This window comes from Salmo trutta, chromosome 13 (genome assembly GCF_901001165.1).
Source record: "Salmo trutta chromosome 13, fSalTru1.1, whole genome shotgun sequence".
Lineage (NCBI taxonomy): Eukaryota > Metazoa > Chordata > Actinopteri > Salmoniformes > Salmonidae > Salmo > Salmo trutta.
In genome coordinates, this window is record NC_042969.1 from 87,887,865 (window position 1) to 87,893,876 (window position 6,012).

The following is a 6,012-nucleotide window of genomic DNA, read 5'->3' on the forward strand; positions in this document are numbered from 1 at the left end:
ACTAGTCTCCCAGCCCACCAGAGCCATCTCCTCTAGTCCTCCCAGCCAACCAACCCATCTACCTCTAGTCTCCAGCCAACCATACCATCTACCTCTAGTAGCCCAGCCATCCATACCCATCTACCTCTAGTCTCTCAGCCAACCAGAGACATCTACCACTAGTCTCCCAGCCAACCAGAGCCATCTACCTCTAGTAGCCCAGCCAACCAGAGCCATCTACCTCTAGTCTCCCAGCCAAGCAGAGCCATCTACCTCTAGTCTCCCAGCCACCGAGCCATCTACCTCTAGTAGCCCAGCCACCGAGCCATCTACCTCTATAGCCCAGCCAACCGACCCATCTACCTCTATCTCCCAGCCAACCAGAGCCTCTACCTCTAGTAGCCCAGCCAACCAGAGCCATCTACCTCTAGTAGCCCAGCCAACCAGAGCCATCTACCTCTATCTCCCCCACAAGCAGAGCCATCTACCTCTAGTCTCCCAGCCAACCAGACCCATCTACCTCTATAGCCCAGCCAACCAGACCCATCTACCTCTATACCCAGCCAACCAGACCCATCTACCTCTAGTAGCCCAGCCAACCAGAGCCATCTACCTCTGGTCTCCCACCACAGAGCCATCTACCTCTGGTCTCCCAGCCACCAGACCAATCTACCTCTATAGCCCCAGCCAACCAGACCCATCTACCTCTAGTAGCCCAGCCACCAGAGCCATCTACCTCTGTCCCTCCCAGCCACCAGACCCATCTACCTCTAGTCTCCCAGCCAACCAGACCCATCTACCTCTAGTCTCCCAGCCAACTAGAGCCATCTACCTCTAGTACCCAATTAACCAGACACATCTACCTCTAGTCTCTCAGCCAACCCCTCTACCTCTTGTAGCCCAGCCAACCAGAGCCATCTACCTCTAGTACTCAGCCAACCAGAGCCATATACCTCTAGTAGCCCCCAACCAAGCCATCTACCTCTAGTCTCCCAGCCAACCAGACCCATCTACCTCTCGTAGCCCACCCAACCAGATCCATCTACCTCTAGTCTCCCAGCCAACCAGAGCCATCTACCTCTAGTAGCCCAGCCAACCAGACCCATCTACCTCTAGTAGCCCAGCCAACCGAGCCATCTACCTCTAGTCTCCCAGCCAACCAGACCCATCTACCTCTAGTAGCCCGCCACCAGACCCATCTACCTCTAGTCTCCCAGCCACCAACCCCTACCACTATCTCCAGCCAACCAGACCCATCTACTCTAGTAGCCCAGCCAACCAGACCCATCTACCTCTATAGCCCAGCCAACCAGACCCATCTACCACTAAGTCTCTTCAGCCCACCAGAGCCATCTACCTCTAGTAGCCCAGCCAACCAGACCCATCTACCTCTAGTAGCCCAGCCAACCAGACCCATCTACCTCTAGTAGCCCCGCCAACCAGAGCCATTCTACCTCTAGTCCTCCCAGCCACCAGACCCATCTACCTCTAGTAGCCCAGCCAACCAGCCATCTACCACTAGTCTCCCAGCCAACCAGAGCCATCTACCTCTAGTAGCCCAATTAACCAACCCTCTACCTCTAGTAGCCCAGCCAACCAGAGCCATCTACCTCTAGTAGTCCACCAACCAACCCATCTACCTCTAGTAGCCAGCCAACCAGACCCATCTACCTCTAGTAGCCCAGCCAACCAGAGACATCTACCTCTAGTAGCCCAGCCAACCAGAGCCATCTACCTCTAGTAGTCCAGCCAACCACACCCATCTACCTCTATAGCCCAGCCAACCAGACCCATCTACCTCTAGTAGCCCAGCCAACCAACCCATCTACCACTATTCTCTCAGCCAACCAGAGCCATCTACCTCTAGTACCCAGCCAACCAGACCCATCTACCTCTAGTAGCCCAGCCAACCAGACCCATCTCCCTCTAGTAGCCCAGCCAACCAGAGCCATCTACCTCTAGTAGCCCCCACCAACCAGACCCATCTACCTCTAGGAGCCCAGCCAACCAGACACCATCTACCTCTAGTAGCCCAGCCAACCAGAGCCATCTACCTCTAGTCTCCCAGCCAACCAGACCCATCTACCTCTAGTAGCCCAGCCACCAGAGCCATCTACCACCTAGTCTCCCCGCCAACCAGAGCCATCTACCTCTAGTAGCCCAGCCAACCAGACCCTCTACCTCTAGTAGCCCAGCCAACCAGAGCCCTCTACCTCTAGTAGTCCAGCCAACCAGACCCATCTACCTCTAGTAGCCCAGCCACCAGACCCATCTCACCTCAGTCCCAGCCAACCAGACCCATCTACCACTAGTCTCTCAGCCAACCATAGCCATCTACCTCTAGTAGCCCAGCCAACCAGACCCATCTACCTCTAGTAGCCCAGCCACCAGACCCATCTACCTCTAGTAGCCCCAGCCAACCAGAGCCATCTACCTCTAGTCTCCCAGCCAACCATACCCATCTACCTCTATAGCCCAGCCACCAGAGCCATCTACCACTAGTCTCCAGCCAACCAGAGCCATCTACCTCTAGTAGCCCAATTAACCAGACCCATCTACCTCTAGTAGCCCGCCAACCAGAGCCATCTACCTCTAGTAGCCCAGCCAACCAGAGCCATCTACCACTAGTCCTCCCATCCAACCAGAGCAATCTACCTCTAGTAGTCCAGCCACCAGACCCATCTACCTCTAGTAGCCCAGCCAACCAGACCCATCTACCTCTAGTAGCCCAGCCAACCAGAGACATCTACCTCTAGTAGCCCAGCCACCAGAGCCATCTACCTCTATAGTCAGCCAACCAGACCCATCTACCTCTAGTAGCCCAGCCACCAGACCCTCTACCTCTAGTAGCCCAGCCAACCAGACCCATCTACCACTAGTTCTCTCCCAACCAGAGCCATCTACCTCTAGTAGCCCCGCCAACCAGACCCATCTACCTCTAGTAGCCCAGCCAACCAGAGCCATCTACCTCTAGTAGCCCAGCCAACCAGAGCCATCTACCACTAGTCTCCCCAGCCAACCAGACCATCTACCCTAGTAGCCCCGCCAACCAGACCCATCTACCTCTAGTAGCCCAGCCAACCAGAGCCATCTACCTCTATCTCCCAGCCAACCGACCCATCTACCTCTAGTAGCCCAGCCAACCAGAGCCATCTACCACTAGTCTCCCAGCCAACCATAGCCTCTACCTCTAGTAGCCCAGCCAACCAGACCCATCTACCTCAGTAGCCCAGCCAACCAGACCCATCTACCTCTAGTAGCCCAGCCAACCAGAGCCCTCTACCTCTAGTCTCCCAGCCCACCAGAGCCATCTACCTCTAGTAGCCCGCCACCAGACCCATCTACCTCTAGTAGCCCAGCCACCAGACCCATCTACCTCTAGTCTCCCAGCCAACCAGAGCCAATCTACCTCTAGTAGCCCCAGCCACCAACCCTCTACCTCTAGTCTCCCAGCCAACCAGAGCCATCTACCTCTAGTCTCCCAGCAAACCAGAGCCATCTACCTCTAGTAGCCCAGCCAACCAGACCCATCTACCTCTAGTAGCCCAGCCAACCAGACCCATCTACCTCTGTCTCCAGCCACCAACCAATCTACCTCTAGTCTCCCGACCAACCAGAGCCATCTACCACTAGTAGCCCAGCCAACCAGAGCCATCTACCACTAGTCTCCCAGCCACCAGACCCATCTACCTCTAGTAGCCCAGCCAACCAGAGCCATCTACCTCTATCTTCCACCAACCAGAGCCATCTACCTCTAGTAGCCCAGCCACCAGACCCAGCTACCACTAGTCTCCCAGCCAACCAGACCCCTACCTCTAGTAGCCAGCCAACCAGACCTCTACCTCTAGTAGCCCAGCCAACCACCCATCTACCTCTAGTCTCCCAGCCAACCGAGCCATCTACCTCTAGTAGCCCAGCCAACCAGACCCATCTCCCTCTAGTAGCCCAGACAACCAGCCCCACCCATCTACCTCCAGTCTCCCAGCAACCAGAGCCATCTACCTCTAGTAGCCCAGCCAACCAGAGCCATCACCACTAGTCTCCCAGCCAACCAGACCCATCTACCTCTAGTAGCCCAGCCAACCAGAGCCATCTACCTCTAGTAGCCCCAGCCAACCATACCCATCTACTACCTCTAGTCTCCAAGCCAACCGAGCAATCTACCTCTAGTAGCCCAGACAACCAGAGCCATCTACCTCTAGTCTCCCAGCCAACCAGAGCCTCTACCTCTAGTAGCCTAGCCCAACTATACCCATCTACCCTCTAGTCTCCCAGCCAACCAGACCCATCTACCTCTAGTAGCCCAGCCAACCAGACCCATCTACCTCTAGTCTCCCAGCCGCCAACCAGACCCATCTACTACTAGTAGCCCAGCCAACCAGAGCCATCTACCACTAGTCTCCTCCCAGCCAACCGAGCCATCTACCTCTAGTCTCTCAGCCAACCAAGACATCTACCTCTAGTAGCCCAGCCAACCAGACCCATCTACCTCTAGTAGCCCCGCCAACCAGAGCCATCTACCTCTAGTAGCCCAGCCAACCAGACCCATCTACCTCTAGTCTCCCAGCCAACCAGAGCCATCTACCACTAGTCTCCCAGCCAACCAGACCCATCTACCACTAGTCTCCCAGCCAACCAGACCCCTCTACCGCTAGTCTCCCAGCCAACCAGCACCCATCTACCTCTAGTAGCCAGCCAACCAGACCCATCTACCACTAGTCTCCCAGCCAACCAGAGCCATCTACCTCTAGTCTCCCAGCCAACCAGACCCATCTACCTCTAGTCTCCCCAGCAACCAAGCCATCTACCTCTAGTAGCCCAGCCATCCAGACCCATCTACCTCTAGTCTCTCAGCCAACCGAGACATCTACACTAGTCTCCCAGCCAACCAGAGCCATCTACCTCTATAGCCCAGCCACCAGAGCCATCTACCTCTAGTCTCCCAGCCAAGCAGAGCCATCTACCTCTAGTCTCCCAGCCAACCAGAGCCATCTACCTCTAGTACCCAGCCAACCAGAGCCATCTACCTCTAGTAGCCCAGCCAACCAGACCCATCTACCTCTAGTCTCCCAGCCAACCAGAGCCATCTACCTCTAGTAGCCCCCACCAACCAGAGCCATCTACCTCTAGTAGCCCAGCCAACCAGAGCCATCTACCTCTAGTCTCCCACCGCAGAGCCATCTACCTCTAGTCTCCCAGCCAACCAGACCCATCTACCTCTAGTAGCCCAGCCACCAGACCCATCTACCTCTAGTAGCCCAGCCACCAGACCCATCTACCTCTAGTAGCCCAGCCAACCAGAGCCATCTACCTCTGGTCTCCCAGCCAACCCGAGCCATCTACCTCTGGTCTCCCAGCCAACCAGACCAATCTACCTCTAGTAGCCCAGCCAACCATACCCATCTACCTCTAGTAGCCCAGCCAACCAGAGCCATCTACCTCTAGTCTCCCAGCCAACCCGACCCATCTACCTCTAGTCTCCCAGCCAACCAGACCCATCTACCTCTAGTCTCCCAGCCAACTAGAGCCATCTACCTCTAGTAGCCCAATTAACCAGACACATCTACCTCTAGTCTCTCACCAACCAGACCCATCTACCTCTTGTAGCCCAGCCAACCAGAGCCATCTACCTCTAGTAGCTCAGCCACCAGAGCCAATACCTCTAGTAGCCCAGCCAACCAGAGCCATCTACCTCTAGTCTCCCAGCCAACCAGACCCATCTACCTCTCGTAGCCAGCCAACCAGATCCATCTACCTCTAGTCTCCCAGCCAACCAGAGCCATCTACTCTAGTAGCCCAGCCAACCAGACCCATCTACCTCTAGTAGCCCAGCCAACCAGAGCCCTCTACCTCTAGTCTCTCAGCCAACCAGACCCATCTACCTCTTGTAGCCCAGCCAACCAGACCCATCTACCTCTAGTCTCCCAGCCAACCAGACCCATCTACCACTATCTCCCAGCCAACCAGACCCATCTACCTCTAGTAGCCCAGCCAACCAGACCCATCTACCTCTAGTAGCCCAGCCAACCAGAC